Source organism: Hyposmocoma kahamanoa, unplaced genomic scaffold, assembly GCF_003589595.1.
Source record: "Hyposmocoma kahamanoa isolate Upper Pololo Valley unplaced genomic scaffold, ASM358959v1 160, whole genome shotgun sequence".
NCBI classification, from domain to species: Eukaryota; Metazoa; Arthropoda; class Insecta; order Lepidoptera; family Cosmopterigidae; genus Hyposmocoma; species Hyposmocoma kahamanoa.
This window is the reverse complement of record NW_020653575.1, coordinates 3,639,857-3,656,795: the sequence shown is the minus strand read 5'-3', so window position 1 is coordinate 3,656,795 and position 16,939 is coordinate 3,639,857. Positions and strand designations below refer to the sequence as shown.

Below are 16,939 nucleotides of genomic sequence, written 5' to 3'. Positions count from 1 at the left end.
TTAGTTGTGAAAGTGTTCGTCCGGGGAAATACTGCCACCTTACCTATTTCTGCCGCCAAGCAGTAATGTGAGCATTACTCTGTTCCGGTTTAGAAGGGTAAGGGTACTGGTGAAATGTGTCTGTAGCACATGAGACTTGTCAACTTATGTCTCAGGGTGACGGAGTGGCAGTGCTCCTCAGATCTTTGCGATTTGAAGTTCTGAGTGGCATTGCAACTATTATGGACAGGCGTGTAGCGTACCATCAGGAGCACGAGTTGTTCGTAGCGTCACTTGATATTATAAAAAAAAGCTTTACAAGTTTTGTTTCAACAAAAATGCGTAACAGATGTTTTCACTTCACGCGTCTACAGGTTACTCTGATGGCTCCAGGCTTCCAAGTTTAAAGGCCAGTTTAGACTACTGTGCCTGGATTATCATCTTCGTCTCCAGACTAGCTTAAAAACTAGAATATGTATTCTATATATATTCTATACTAGAACGTTTTAGTTAAGTACCTAATGTTGATGTAATATTTCATTAATTTCATATTTGTGAAAGTAACAGCCATACTGTTCCTGAAAGTTTGTAAACGATAATTTAAAAAAATGTTAATGGCATTCGCTATCCACCGGTTATGCGCCAGAGTCCGTCTTAAATGCGTCAAAGTAGCGACAAACGGGACTTAAACTGGTGGACGCTCGTGGTACCGAAAAGAATATTCCTCATCAGTGCACCCAGGCCCTTGCGCATGCCCATAAGTTCCTCTACGATGCTCTCTACAATCGTAAACATAGACAGCGTGTTCCATTGGATGTGTGAACGAGGTTGTTGATTGTTTCTGAAGAATAATGATCGAATATTTGGAACGGGAGCTTGGAATCGCTCTCTCAAAACTTTCAAAAGCATCACGCTGTTTTGTACCTACCAGTGGCGAAGGGTGGATTTTTGCGTCAAATGTAACAACGCAGGAATTTATTATTCAGAAATATGTATGTTTAATAAACTATATGTAATGTATGTTTACATCCTCACGCCGATACCCAAATTGTAAAAACTGACTGAAAATAAACAAAGGAATCCGATGACCAATTTTCAATTTGTCCTCATTATCGTCGAACGTGACACCTGTCAACCATTTATATATCTTTCTCGGTTCTTCTGGACTTGAAACGCATTAGTCGAGAAAATGAGACGGAATATAGGTCTTTTTACACTGGAGTGAAGAAGACGGATTGACGGCTTAGGAAGCCGCAACGGCTCGGATTAAGCCGCCGGAGAAATTTGTTAGGAGTTTGTCCAATAGAAGTAGATCTTTAAATGTTACGTAGTTGTAAGTTGGATATAAAAAGTAATGTAAAAATGTCTTTTTTTATGATGTGGGCCCATCCATGACACTTGCAGAACTTTAAATCGCAAAGATCTGAGGGGCACTGCCACTGCACCCACTACCATGAGATATTAGTTAACAAATTCCATGTACCTGTAATATCAGCAACATCCTTCAAAATCCGAACGCGGTAATGCACTCATTACGGATTGGCAAACAGGTAAGATGGCACTACTTCCCTGGACGAACTCTTTCACAGGGAGCTCTACTGCTACTAAACAATTATCAAAATTAGTAAAATGCCACTTCTTTCATGCCTATGTTAAGCCTTTATTGCACCAAACTAATACAAAGCAATTTTAATTATACAAAAGGTGAATAAAGCTAGATTTAGTAGCAGTAGAGCTCCCTGTGAAAGAGTTCGAAAGAAAATAGGTAAGGTGGCACTTACCTATTTTCTGCCGCCAAGCAGTGATATGAGCATTACAGCGTTCGAGTTTAGAAGGGTAAGGGTGCTGGGGAAATTTCAGGCACATGAGACTTGTCAACTTGGGTGACGGGCGCAGTGGAAGTGCCCCTAAGCTCTTTGCAATTTAAAGCTCTGAGTGGCACTACAACTGTTATGGATAGGTGTGTCGCTTACCACCATGTGTACGACTTGTTCGGCCCGTCACTTGGTATAATAAAAAAAAACTATCTCTAAAGAGTTCTCTAGTATTCTTCAGATTCTGACCTCTGTTCTTAAACAAGACTATGAGAAATGTGTTATTTGGACTCTTCGCCGCCCAGGTTCCCAGATATGTATATGTATCCTTTCGATAATAAGACATATGATATTAAAACAGCCGGATAAAAGGAATTTCTTCTTAGTGTTCTAATTCTTATAATTCTAACTTCTCTCACCTGCAGAACTTATCAAACTACTAAGCGATACTGCAATCAAAAGTATGTTGACCAAATAGCACTGACACTTAAAAACTCCTGTAAGAATACCTTTCCAAGCACAACTTACTTTTTCCAACTGCATTGCTAACTTTGTATTGAAAATATATGACTTCATTTATCAATACATAAATGTACGTCTTTATGTAACACAGAATTGCATTCAACTGACGCAAATGTAACAATTATGGTCCACAGGCAATTGTGTTTTACAGTTTATAACTTTTTCTACCTTATTTTGACCAAAATTTCCAAAGAAACATGTGGTTTTAAGGTTTAAAATGGTATGCTGAGCGAATTTTTGCATATTACATGTTTTTTTAGTCATGACTAAAGCTTTATTGAACCTTATATCCTTATTATTATTATTATATTAGCAGCAGTAGCGGTCCTTGTGAAAGAATTCGTCCAGGGAAGTAATGCCACCTTACATATTTCTGCGCTTTGAAGGGTAAGTGCGTTTGTGCACTAAATCCGAGAAAATTCCAATATCGTTTGTACAACTAGAGACAAAATAATTCCAGTGACATTTCGGACCGTCATTTTGCGGATTGGACGTAGTTCGCAAATGCTTCAAGGGTACTGGTGAAATTACAGGCACATGGGACTTGTCAATTTATATTTTAGGATGTCGGGCGCAGGGGCAGTGCAATTGTTATGGACACGCGTGTCGCTTACCACCTGGAAACACGACTTAAACTGGGTTTGTGATCTATCGGTTAAATTCTAACATAACATATTAAAGTGAAGACTCGTAAGAAAATCCGAGGCATAAGGTTAAAGATATCAACATTCTGACGCTGGCGTCACAGTACATTTATTAAAAAATAATTTATGTTAAGAAAAATAATGAAATTTATTCATGAAAAATAATATTTAAAAAAGTCACAAATAGCACTCTTGACAGAGCGGTCGTGGTCGTGCGCCTGGTGTTAAGCGACACACCAATCCATAGCAGTTGCAGTGCCAGTCCAAGCTTTAAATCGCGAAGATCTGAGGGAAACTACCACTGCGCCTGTCACCTTGAGACATAAGTTGACAAGTCTCAAGTGCCTGTAATTTCACCAGCACCCTTATCCTTCCAAACCGTAACGGAGTAATGCTCACTCAATGCTTGGCGGCAGAAATAGTATTTGTATTTTGTATTTATTTATTGTCACATGTACATAGTCAGGTGTTACAAATGTGTTACATTACGAATACAGTGTTAGTACATGACCCTGAATAGGGCACTGCAAGTCGCAAATATAAACAATATACAAATATACAATAACAATAAATAGAAATAGAAATAGAAATAGAAAGCCATTTATTGCACAATCACAAACACGCATATAAACAAAAAACAAAAATAATAATAAAAACAAAAGGACATTGAGGAACAATAATAGTACAAAATATGCAGGTAATTCATCGTCATGCGTGTCGCGACTAGTGCAAACGGGACTTGCTCAGCTTTAGCCACAACCGGTTTGTTTACCGCGTCGTGGCACTGATTTTCAGCAAGCCCGGGCGAGTGAGTCACTGACAATGATAATCAAACCGAAAAATAAGTAAACCTAAAGAGATAGCAAACCTACGAGAGTAATAGAAATAGTAATAATAATACAATAATAAATATAAATATAACAATGTTGTACATATAACTATATAGAAATACGTAAATGATAATAAATGGATAATGTCTAGTTTTGTGAAGTGTGGCGTCCGCGCGGACGATACAGGAGATCGAAGCGGGGTGCGGGTGTGGGTGACTTTTTGATAGGCAACAACCTGTTCCGATGCGTATCTCTTGCATACCCAAACCGACGCTCGCGTCGCTCGCCGGAGTGTATGACGCAGCAGAATAGTGCACTTTCGTAATGCATTTTTTCAATATAAACATTTGGGTAAGTATTTTCCAAACCATTATATTATTATATAAATTGAATTTATAATAAACATTGATGTATTAATAATGAATTAAAATGAAACAATATTGATTCCCAATAATTAATTGTAAATATGTTTATATTGCAGAAAGAAAAACAACTAAAATTAAAATAACAAAACGATAAGATCCCCACCTGAAACCCGGTAATCAAGCTTGTAAAAAAGTAAAAAGAAAAGAAGGAGAAAAATCTAACAAGCAAAGGAACTGACTGCCGCAGGTGTCGCATATGCCGAGCGTAGAAAACCATTTGGTAAGTAAAAATAAATAGCAATTAAGAAATTGTGTCTTGGATTTGTGCGTTCAGTAGGTACACTTTGTATTTATCCTTAAACGTTTTCTCTGATTGCAGACTACGGATCGGCGGGGGCAGGTCGTTCCAGATTTTGGCGGCAGCAAATTTAAAGCTACCACGGAATGCAGTAGTACGATGGCGGGGTAGCACCAGAGACCAGGCGCGAGATCTGGTGAAGGACTTTTTAACTTCGCGGGACCACACTAGCTTCTCAGCCAGATAAGGAGGAACACTATATTTTATTACGCCAAACAGAAGTGTAGCTAGGTGTAAATCTCGCCTCGCCCTCATCTTTAATATATTTCCCCTGTTCATGTATGCTGTTACGTGCGTGCGTGGAGGGATTGCGAAACAGAATCTCGCGCAGGCATTCTGCACTCTTTGAATATGCCGTTGTGTACGCTCCAGCAATCGTGGCCCATACACTACGTCCATATAATTAAATTTGGAAAGGATCAAAGAGTCGCACATTTTTATACGAGTTTCGACACTCAGGTAATTTCTAATATTATAAAGTACCTTAAGCCTATAAAAACAATTTTTGACAACATTCAATATATGGCTCTCAAAACGAAGCTGTTCATCCATAAGGAGGCCCAGGTTACGTGCTTCGCTTACCTGGTCAATCGCTTCACCCCTAATTGCCAGAACTACACCATTACTAGCGATTTTTGACGTTTGCTTTTTTGTACCTAGTATCATCAATTTAGTTTTGCCACCATTGAGTACTAGGGAATTTGTTTCTGACCAAGAAGCTATACTCTCTAAGTCCTGGTTTAGCTTTTCCACGGCTGCACTACTATTGCACGGCTTGCATGAGATATAAATTTGTATATCGTCAGCGTAGATATGGTATTTGCAGTGTTTTATGTGATGCACTACGTCTGCACTATATATGGCGAAAATAATTGGCCCCAAAATTGAGCCTTGTGGAATACCTCTTGTGACCTCACAAGATTTTGATAATATTTTTGAGCCATTCATATCAGATAGTTCAACACACTGGGTTCGGTTTTTTAAGTAACTGGTAAACCATCGAATAGTGGATTCGCTGAAACCATAATAATGCAGCTTTGCTAGCAACAAACTAATATTTATACAGTCAAAAGCCCTAGAAAAGTCAAGTAATGCTAGCAGAGTACCTTCTCCATTATCTTGAGCATGTAATATGTCATCGACTACATTTATCATTGCAGTAGTTGTACTATGACCCTGTCTAAAGCCTGACTGCACAGATGGAAGAATATTATTTTTTTCCATGAACTTGGTCATTTGTTTAACCACAATCCTTTCCAGGACCTTTGATGCGCAAGACAATATACTTATCGGGCGAAGATCATTTAAGGTAGATGGATCGTTCACCTTAGGTATAGGCCTAACTACCGCACGAAGCCATTCACTTGGGAATGTGCTAGTTTGTATGGATCTATTTACCATGGCGCAGATAACCAAGGGCAAATATTGAACACAATATAAGAAAATATAATGAAACAAAATAAAAAATTAAAATTTTGAACAGGAATTGAGACGCGTGAACAAAATATGTCAAAATTTTAAATTGATATCAAAATAAATTCTAAAACTAAAGCAAAATACTTCATGGAGAAGGTCGATAACAAACATGAGTTTATATACATGTAATTTCTGATAATGATATCCATGTAATTTCTGATAATGATAATGATATCAATTAATTATTAAGTGTTTGTAGTCTGATTCATTGTGTTCATTTGGAGAGTAATTGTTGAAATATTTTTACATTATTCATGTACTTTTCTATTTTATAATAGCTTTTATTCGTTAAATATTTTGTTAAATTTGTAAAGAATAAATTATCATTTGCTTCGTTTTTTATGTCAGGCGGCATTTTATTGTATATATTTATTGCACGATAGTTTGGGCTGTTTTTGTACATTTCTAATTTTGGTTTGGGGAGTTCCAGTTGATTACTTCTTCTCAAACTCTTATGTATTTAAATTCTTGTAAATGCTTCCGAATTAATGATGCTGATTAAAGTTTGTATAGTGAGGGGAAAGTAAGAAGGTTTTCTTTAATAAAGTATGGTCGGCAGCTATCTTGAGGGCCGAGATTCATGAGTATTCGAATGCATTTCCTTTGCATTATGAAAATATCTCGTTTACTCGTGCTGCTACTACCCCACATAGGTAACGTGGCAGTACTTCACTGGACGATCTATTTCACAAGGAGCTCTACTAATATCACGAAATATGTTAAAGGCTGATGTGGTTCTCTTCACGATGTTTCGCCAAGACTCTCCTTATTGGTGGTGGACTGCCTGGTGCACTCATGCAAAGAACCTGCAGATTTTATTTGATAGGTCCATAGCATGGGTGATCTTCGGCGAAGTCTGGCTACCTCTGCTCACAACGATAAGACGCTCTTCTTCTTCCTGTCCTTATCCCACCCTGGAAGGGGTCGGCACAACATGTATTTTTCTTCCACTCTCCCCTATCAGCTGTCATTTCCTTACTCACACCATTCTTATCCATGTCATATTTCACACAATCTATTTATCTTTTCTTTGGTCTTCCTCAACCCTTATATCCCTCCACATTCATACGCTCTATGGAGTTAATATTCCGTCTAGAGTCGAAAAATTTCGACTGAGTACCAGAATAGACAGATAGAGAACAGTTTATCGCGTTTCATGTACTTACATGAAGCTCTCATGAATCATGTCGCTGTCTCGCAAGTCGCGCCCTGTGGTGCCAGTCCTACTGGTGCTAATATGGCCTAACCTAAACCTTTCTCTCAAAAAAGTTTGCAGATGTGGCCTTATTGACCAAGTCGCAACCTTCAAATAGCTTAACTTTGAAATATATTGTTACTAAATTGGAATGGATTATTATTTAGACTGAATAATTGGTACCATACTCCACTTTCAAATGTTTCACGTGGACAGCTAGACGATATTTGAAATCGTATCTAATGCTATAACGTCACGCTTTCTATTTCAAAACAGCGATTGACATCATTCAACACGTTTTTGCTGTTGCAGAGTTTTTGCCGTTATCTGTTTAAATCTGACTTTTATGGCAATTTTCTCATCAGTTTTCTGATGTCCTAAGTTTTTGGGTTCGCCCATGGGAGCACTGCATCCTTACCTATTTCGGCCGCCAAGCAGTAATGTGAGCATTAGGTACTGTGTTTCGGTTTTAAAGGGCCTTAGGCCAAGAGATTGACAATTTTATGTCTCAAGGTGACGGGCGCAGTGGCAGTGCCTAGCAGATCTTTGCAATTTAAAGCTTATGATATGTAAAACCGAAAATACATTGCCCTGAAATATTTGAATAATTGTTCATACGAGACGACGTTAGTCAGGAACGAAACAACATTCCATACTACGGAGAAGAAAGAGCGTAAGAGCTAATGTTATCAATAATTTTGTTATTTATCGAAGTAGTTGTGTTAAAATTTCTTGCTATTATCGCCGGTGAAATTACAGGCACATATTGGTCTTGTCAACTTATGCCTCATGGTGACAGGCGCAGTGGCAGTGTCGTCTTTTGAGTTTTCTCAATTCCACAATTTTGAGTTACTACATCATATGGTTTCAAGTACGACGTATTGAAATCTTGAATTGACATAACGATATTTCTAAGACAAACCGAGACGTATGAATTACAGGGCGACGGCGGCGGCGGCGCAGGCGCAGTGCAACCTGACGCGTGGGTGGATGTCGCAACTGTTCCAGATACACGACACCAGCCGGTGTTAGTATTCGCCGATTTGTCAGGGTTGCATAGCATATCTGACAGTCTTTTAATAAAAGATTTTTGTACTAAATATATTTTTAAAGGCTTTTGTACATTTTTCTGAGAATTTGTTGATTTTAAGATAGCCTGCTATTCAAGAAAGATTTTTAAGGTAGATCTGCAAAAGGCCCGAAATGTCGGTTCGTTTGAAAAAATTAATATACACGATTTAGATCAGAAAAAACAGTTTTATATCCAATATTTTTTTTATAATATCAAGTAACGGGACAAACAAGACGTGCGCGATGGTGAGTTAAACTCCTGTCCATAACAGTTGCAGTACCACTCAAACCTTTAAATCGCAAAGATATAAGGGGCACTGCCACTGCGCCTGTCACCCTGAAACATAAGTTGACAAGACCCATGTGATTGTAATTTTACCAGCACAAAACTCACATTACTGCTTGGCGGCAGAAATAGGTAAGGTGGCAGTACCTACTTTCCTGGACGAACTTTTTCACAAGGAGCTCTACTGCTACTATATAAGGTACAAATTAAAAAAAACCAGCATCATCACCAATATTAAACAAACAATTATAATGACTTTTAGATTTGGTAAATTTTTGACGACCTCGATGGTCGAATGGCTTGCACACCGATTTTCATGATGTCGGTCTCTGAGGTCTCATTTTCGATCCCCGGCCTGGTCAATGCAGAAATTTTTCTACCGTCGTTCTTTCCGATTTCATCAGATCAGATGTCATATACTCCATGGATCAGAACAACGTATGTTATGTTGTCGAATATTTATTTATTTACTCGTATGTTGGTGACAACCCTAAGGTTGCGCGTGGGAATAGCAGTTACGCGACAACATATCGATTCATCCATTGAACGTTCACTACTCGTTTCCAACTTGCTCGGTTGATGGTTTATTTTGTTTGCAAGCTATTGTGTTTATGTTGTATGATGGAGAGCTGATGGATTAAGATCGGTAAGACATTATACTGCGGCGTAAGTTTTATGCAGGGCGTCTTAGCACCGTGTGTATGCAGGGTTATTAATAAAATTGCACCTCACAGAACTACGAGCATATCACTAATATCATAAACAACAACTGTTGTTCGATGAGTGGCTTGCATAACGGTTTTCATGTTGTCGCCATCTCTGAGGTCCTGGGTTCGATCCCCGGCCGGATCAGTGCAGAAACTAACTTTTCTACAGTCTCATATCTGGGTGTTCGTGGCACCGTAGTTGTTTCCGATTTCCATAACACAAGTGCTTTAGCTACTTAGATTGGGATCAGAGTGACGTATGTGATGTTGTCTAATATCTATTTATTTATTATCAGATTTGACCTTCGTACACAATATAGATCACTCTAAAACAGGGTTGTTGCGAATATCAGCACCGCATCCACATCCGCAGATAATCTGCATAAATAAAATATCCGTATCTGCATTCATCGATGCTGATATTCATTGCAGATGTCCGAGTCGTGACATCGCCTAAAGGACACTCTGGAATAATTTACAAACCTTCCAGAAAAAAACTGTAGAGGCTCAATTTATATTGCGGCGGAATGGAAGCGTATTTTTGTAACGATATTGTACATACAAATTGTGCATGCGCGAGAATTCCGTGGAAGATTTGGGCTCGTATATAGTTTGTACGTCACACAATTAACCATAGTTTCATTATGCTATGTAGGTACAATATCGTTACAAAAATTCGCTTACATTCCGCTCCACCACAATATAAATTGAGCCTTAGACGAAGGCTAATGCTGTTGGAATGGAATGCTGTTGTTTTTAAAAAATAGCTTTGATAAAATTTCACAATGATTAAGCTAGCCAGATTGATTGTTTTCTTGAAGAGTAACTCTTATGTTAATAAATGTCATAAAATCATTGAAATAATGTTTTATTGCAATACCAAAGAAAATAGAAAGCTTTTTCATGTCTTTCTTGACACATAAAATCAGCATTGGCTAGCATCTGCTGATGTGTAAAAAACCTGACTCGGCAACAACCCTGCTCTAAACGGCGATAACAAAAGATTGGCTAGCGCTAACGTATACACCAGTCGGATGCAAATCGCATGAGCGACGATGGGGGTCGTCGGAAAAGACGTTTGCACGTTTGAACTTTACTACATTGCTATCAAACATAAATCTAAAAAATGTCAGATAGTACAACAAAAGCTCAAGTTAATTTTTGGTAAATTTATTTATTGTTAAAAACAAAAGTTGTTCTTTGTGATGTTAGTAATATAGTTTTTTTATATATCACCAAGTGACAGGACGAACAAGTCGAGCGCCTGGTGGTAAATGACAAGCCCACCCATGACACTTGCAATGCCACTCAGAATTTTAAATCGCAAAGATCAGAGGGGTACTGCCACTGCGCCCGTCATCCTGAGACATATGAGTTAACAAATTCCATGTGCCGGTAATTTCACCAACACCCTTCAAAACCGAAACAGGTATGGTGGCAGTATTTCCCTGGAGGAACTCTTTCAAAGGGAGTTTCACTGCTAACTGCTAATAAAAACTACAGAGTGTTCACTATTACACTACGTAATTTGTGTTGTTTATTGCATTATGTATTATTCATCCACAAAGCAGTAAGTACTTTAATTAAAGATAAAAAGTTTTATTGTACACGTTGCAATATTTTCAAGTGATTGCAACAAGAATGCTATCAGAGTTATCGTTTATCACTTATCAATCTGATTATTTCGATAACTATCAATAATCCGCTTGCTAGTCAGATTAAATTAAATATAGGTTAACTACAAATGGCTTTTATGTATTATTTATTTAAAAATATAATATATTGTGTACATCGCATAAGGAAATACACCTTGGTTTGTAGTTATGCACCGTTACGAATAATTTCCTGTTGTATAAACACAAAAATTTTGAGTTAACATTAATATTTCACAAATTTAGTACACTTAATAATAGCAACGTAATATAATTACAACTTTAAAAAAAATCTTTTTGTCACGTTTTATTGAAACGGTTAACACAAAGTTGTTGACATTCATTAAAACCGATTCATGTCCTAACTTGCCACCAAGTGGAATAATTCCTTCCAATTTTAATAGAACCACTACTGAGGTACCTCCTTTCCAACAAAAAAGGAATCATCGAAATCTATTCACAACTATTGGGGTAATCGCTACAAAAAAATACAGTCGAATTGAGAGCCTCCCTTTTTTAAAGTCGGTTAAAAATGCCTGACAGCCACACCAAATACCTACTGTTAAATTAGAGAATTCGCCGTACATTGAGTGCTAGAGCAATGGAATTTACACCGAAGCACTCCTCGGAATACCCAGACCAGCAACAATTTAAAAGAGTTCGTCTTCAAGGACTGAGGTATTGCGGACGTGAAAGACGTCCCGGAGCCTCCCGAAAGCTGCCCGAAACTGAGTCGGATTCGACTGACCTTTCTCGAAGTTGGCTCTGCCTAATTGGACGGCTTGTCCGAGGTAGACATACTCGTCAACAACTTCGAGAGTAGAGGTTCCCACTGTTATAGGGCATGGAAATTCGACATAAGTTTCGTCTTGTCCATTATCTTATATAAATAATATATATATATATATATATATATACTAAACACACTTAATACAGAAGAAAAGAATGACATTGAAATAAAAAAGTCTTCCAGGGACAAAATTTAATACAACATCTTATCGAGGACCACGCCCTGGGCCATCGTGTCAAGGATGCTAGCAAAGTAGCTCCCAACCTTTTGATCTCCTAGAGCTTCAATGAGGCAAACCGATAGTTCCTTAGCGAGGCATTACACCTGTAGCCCCCAGGGCTTCAGTCTTCATCGCACAAGACACAAAGCAGCAGCACTGCGGTTACTTAATATTTTAAAAGGTACTAAAAACATTATAGTGTTTTTATACTATAATTCTTTGTAAACTATAGTACAACTTGTTTAACAGGTTCGAATTGGTTTGATAGGTTTCAATAAGAAAAATAATACGATAAGCATCTAATTTGTCCTATAATTTTTAAAGGCGCATGGTTAGCAATCGGTTTAACAGTACCCGAATGTGAAACAGTGTTGTAATCCCTTAAGAACAAAGTATTCTTATAAGTTAGTTTCCATTATGGGTGGCAAGAAGACTTCTATGCGGAAAGTGTTTTATTTTTGCGAGGGAATTGCACGACTTAATTCCGCCTTCCCCTTTCCATCATCGGCGGACTAGACGTAGGCTGGGGTTATACCCCTATGTTGTGGATATTCCAAAGATTCGTACGAAGCGTTGCGCTTCCATATTTATATGGCTATTAAGTGGAATTCTCTGCCTAAGAGACTGAGTTCCCTGAACGATATAACTTAGGCCTTTTCAAGGCGAGAGTGAATAGACATAATTTAGGTGTGCATGCTCCGTGTGCATTCCATCAAGTGAGATCAAGGTCAAAAAAGGCATTTATTGTAATCATTTGGTAGGTATGTTGTACATTTAATTTTTTTCAGTACATAACATGAACATTATCATTAATTATTAAATTAAAAAATTATAAAATGTACAACACCATTCTTTCTTCTTAAAAAAATATTTACTAATTTACTTTATTTACTGCGTTCATATTAGATACGACTTACAATAGTATAAAGCGATTGTGCAAATAGCGTGATTACCGATAATTGATTACGAATAAGATACCAACCTGATAGTACCAATCGAAAAAATTGGCACAAAATCCAAGAACAATTTCAACTTCACACTTTATAAAACACGAAAGAAGAGAAAAAATAACTAAACGCAGAATATAATTAATTAAAACTTCTTTTTTTAAAACACTTTAAACACAGGCTCAGCTACAAGACATTCACTTTCGCTATCAACAGTCGACTTATCAGTACGCCGTATCTACTCTGTTGACTCAAATGCCTATACAAACAAAATGTAAGCAATGTAGTAGGTACGTTTTTTACCAATTTCTCTTTCTACAAGTGTGGTTTACACGGCTGTTAGTTTGACACTAAGCAAACGGCGTTGACGCAATGTAGAAGCGTAGGTAGGCGTTCGATAAGCCAAATTTGCAAATTCGTTGTTACATTGCACCGCTATCTTATAACGGTTTTTGATTAACTGATGCGTAATGTGATTTATTAACATTAGTCATATTTAGATTTCTATATACATGTAAATAAGTACATCTTCCGACGGGTATTTATAACGCTCCGGACATAATCTCTCTCGCTTCCTCCGTATTACATGTATGCCGAGAATTATATCGGAGTTTGCGGTTGGCAATAAGAGCTCGCATAGCTAACCGAAGGAAAGGAAATAAGGTGCAATTTTGAACACCTCAATTAGGAAATGGCCGAAAGCTAGTAGCAGTAGAGCTCCTTATGAAAGAATTCGTCCAGAGAAATAGTATTATTTAAAAGTAGTAAGCGTAATCTTTAAAGAAAGTTCGGTATAGGACAAATTCTGGATTCGACAGACTTGTGTGCCTGGGTTAGTGCCTACGTTCTGGTTACTGGAAGATGTACGCGACTGTCTAAAAATCTTGGATCCAGTTTATAGGATTGATTTTTATATTAAAAGCTGTGAGCAAAAGAATGTGTCACGATTGAAGCATGCATAGATTCATGTACTGAGATAGCTGCAATGGACCACCATCCGTTACGTTCCTGGCACACGTTTTTATTTTCTCCAATCACCAATTTGCTGTCTACATGTTAAAGACGGAGTCTCGGAAACGAAAGCTAGCTCCTCAATACGGGTGTAGAAAAAGCAACAGAAAAGTTTGTTTCTAAAAAATATGTCGTCAAATGTGATTTCCGGCAGCGCTCGCTGCAAGCAAAAGAAATGTGCCAGAATCGAAGCAATTGGATATCCATGAACTTTGTTTATAGTACCAAAAGACAGCGGGCGTGATGAATATAAGCATATAGGCAAAGACTGGCCCTCCACCAGCCACACTTTTCTTTGCCATACTCATTAGTCAGAAGCTACATTTTTCTTTGCCATAGGATGGCAAAGAAAAATGAAAGAAAAATGTAGGAAGGATGAAAAAGAAAAATGTAGGAAGGATGAAAGCGCTTCGTGCGCAGTGCTGGCGCAAAAGAGCCTAAGAGTTTGTCGCTCGCAGCGCAGTGCAACGGATATCAACGGTCTAATTACTTCCCAACAACAATTATAATTTCACCATTTGCACCCGAATTTCCAATCACTGGGGAAAATACAATTGTAAGTATAACATTTTGATCGCGTGCCTACTGGAAGGCGCCAGGGTATTGATTTCACCTAGGATTTACCATGCGCTTTTTGGGTCTCCCACGTAATTGCGAATGACGATTGGGCGAAGACGGTTGCGCGAAAGCTATAACGCGCGACGGCTTATTTTCACGAATGGTCAGTTGCGTGAAAGTTTAAAAGCGCGATGGTTCATTTGCGCGAATGACGACAGCACGAAGACAGATTTGCGAAAGCTGGAATGCGCGAATGGTTAGTCCTACGATGGTTCACTGTCTTCTCACCATCGGCATTCGCAATCACGCGGGAGATCCAAAAACATGGGCTAGCGCCGGCGCCATTCGCGCGAATGGGTATTGCATATGGATGGTGAGTCACAATTTTCTAGTAGATCGCAAGAACGGTGAGAATGGAATTAAATTATAAGGTTCCTTTCCCACCTGATCAAAACATCGAAGCTTTACCTATGTTCTTAATTTAGTTTTTTGTTTAGAAAACTATATTAAAGATCCATTTGCAGTGTTGTTTAACACATTGCGAAACCTGCACTACAACACAAAGCGTGCTAACGGTTTTATTTTGTTTTTCCGTCTCAGTACTGCCACTTAAACCACTGCTTAATTAGTGAAATAGTGGAAAGAATATCAACGCTACGGGTATGTATTGAACCTTATGAGATTACCCAGCAGAAAGAAAATCATATCGTGTAACGTGACTGGTTAAGCTTTAATCTTTTCGTAGTGCATTGCGATAACTGATAACTGTCACCGGCACTAGAAACGGTTTTCATACATAGAACTTAAGGTTAAGAAATTAACCAATCAGAAAAATAGGCAGTCGGTAACACCAGAGATGACAACAGGAAAACGGAATTTGGAGAGGGGAATCTAGCACTAAACACTGTTCTTAATCCAGTACTATTAATTTTGATTGCAATCTCTATTTGTTACGCTTTTTATTACCACTTTAACAGAGGACGTAATCTCTTGCTTCCTTTTCTAGACTAGCTGTAATTTTCTTGGCTAGGTAATAAAAAATGTTTTGAAATCGGCGCAAGTTAGTTTGTGCGACTGTGCATCCACCGGTGCATGCAACTTTTAACCTAGTTTTTTTTACAATTCACCGTCATTACAGTCATTAGTTCCACTTGCTTTTTTATAATACTTGTGCGTAAAATGTAGCAAGATTTCAAAAGTACAAAACATTTTTTCCGTCCACTTTTAAAGGCGCCAGACTTTTAAACCAATCCCAAGCAACCATTTCTTTGTGAAAAGTCCTTATCCTAGGTCCCATCTATCTCTATACCAATTCAATTTTAATTTTCAAATTCTTTATTAACAATGCATTACTTACACAGTAATTCATTCAAACGTGACTTAATTATGTTTTATCAGGCTAAAAACACCTACAAAAACTTACAAGCACTGGATAAATTTGGACTAACTCATTAAAACGGGTATACATTTAGGGTTCTTGGTCTTATTACGCGAGATTATTGTAAGAAAAGTCTGCACTTCCAGAGAAGTACTGCCACCTTTAGTGTTAGGTAGGACATGAAATTAAAATGAGTTTGAGGGAGTACCTCAGTTGAAAAAATGAGGCGGTACAATGTCCTACTTCAAATAACCTACCTCACCGGTAGCGGTAAGGATGTTTGCACCTTAGGCAATGACTCAACAGAAAGGGAATATTAAGCACATTTTCATAACTAGATGGTATAGTGTTATGATATAGTATAAATAAATGGTAATTTTATTTAGTACTACAGTAGTATGATCATTAGACAGGGTTATTAAGCCCATTTTAAGCACAATTGGGTAGCTTAAGTGTTATGATGTATGCTAATTTTATTTAGCACTGGTAGTATGATCATATGGTGTAAAATCAGCTAAAAAGCGGGCAGTGCTGGATCAATCATTTGCTGAATTCGAAGCAGTGTGACTTGAGTGAGGCTATAACATGATGATGATGACAGATGAGGTGTGAGGTGAGACATTTTCATGACATGAGGTGTTGTGACAAACTAACCAAACGAGAGGTACAAACGAGTTACCTCGTGTTTGAGTAACACAACACTAGCCACCTTACCTATTTCTGCCGCCAAGCAGTCATGTTAGCGCACTGTGTTCCGGTTTTGAAGGGTAAGGGTGCTGATGAAATACAAGCACATGAGACTTGCCAACATGTTGTGTTGTTGTCTCAGGATGTCGGGCGCAGTGGTAGTGCCCCTCAGATCTTTACGATTCAATGCTCTGGATGGCACTGCAACTGTTATGGACAGAGGAATAAGAGGACTTACCATCAGGTGCACGACTTGTTCGTCCCGTCACTTGATAGTATAAAAAAGCTACGGGGCATATAATTATCTCTATACCAAAATTCATCAAAATTGGTTCAGCGGTTTAAGCGTAAAAACGTAATAGACAGTTACTTTGACATTTATAATATTAGTTAGGATTTCCTTTATTTTCACTTAAATATCGTAAACATTTGGTTGGAAATTGCACTTT

General features: G+C 38.0%; 1 protein-coding gene across 1 annotated transcript in view; it reads right to left on the bottom strand.

Annotated features, from left to right (window-relative positions):
• LOC113225366 (cytospin-A-like) overlaps nucleotides 1-12,912 on the bottom strand; it is a 64,977-nt gene extending 52,065 nt beyond the window's left edge. Inside the window, exon 1 of the mRNA XM_026457650.1 lies at nucleotides 12,892-12,912. The gene's annotated coding sequence lies outside the window, so the exon portion shown is untranslated. The remainder of the gene's footprint in view (nucleotides 1-12,891) is intronic.
• Nucleotides 12,913-16,939: the final 4,027 nt, after the last annotated feature.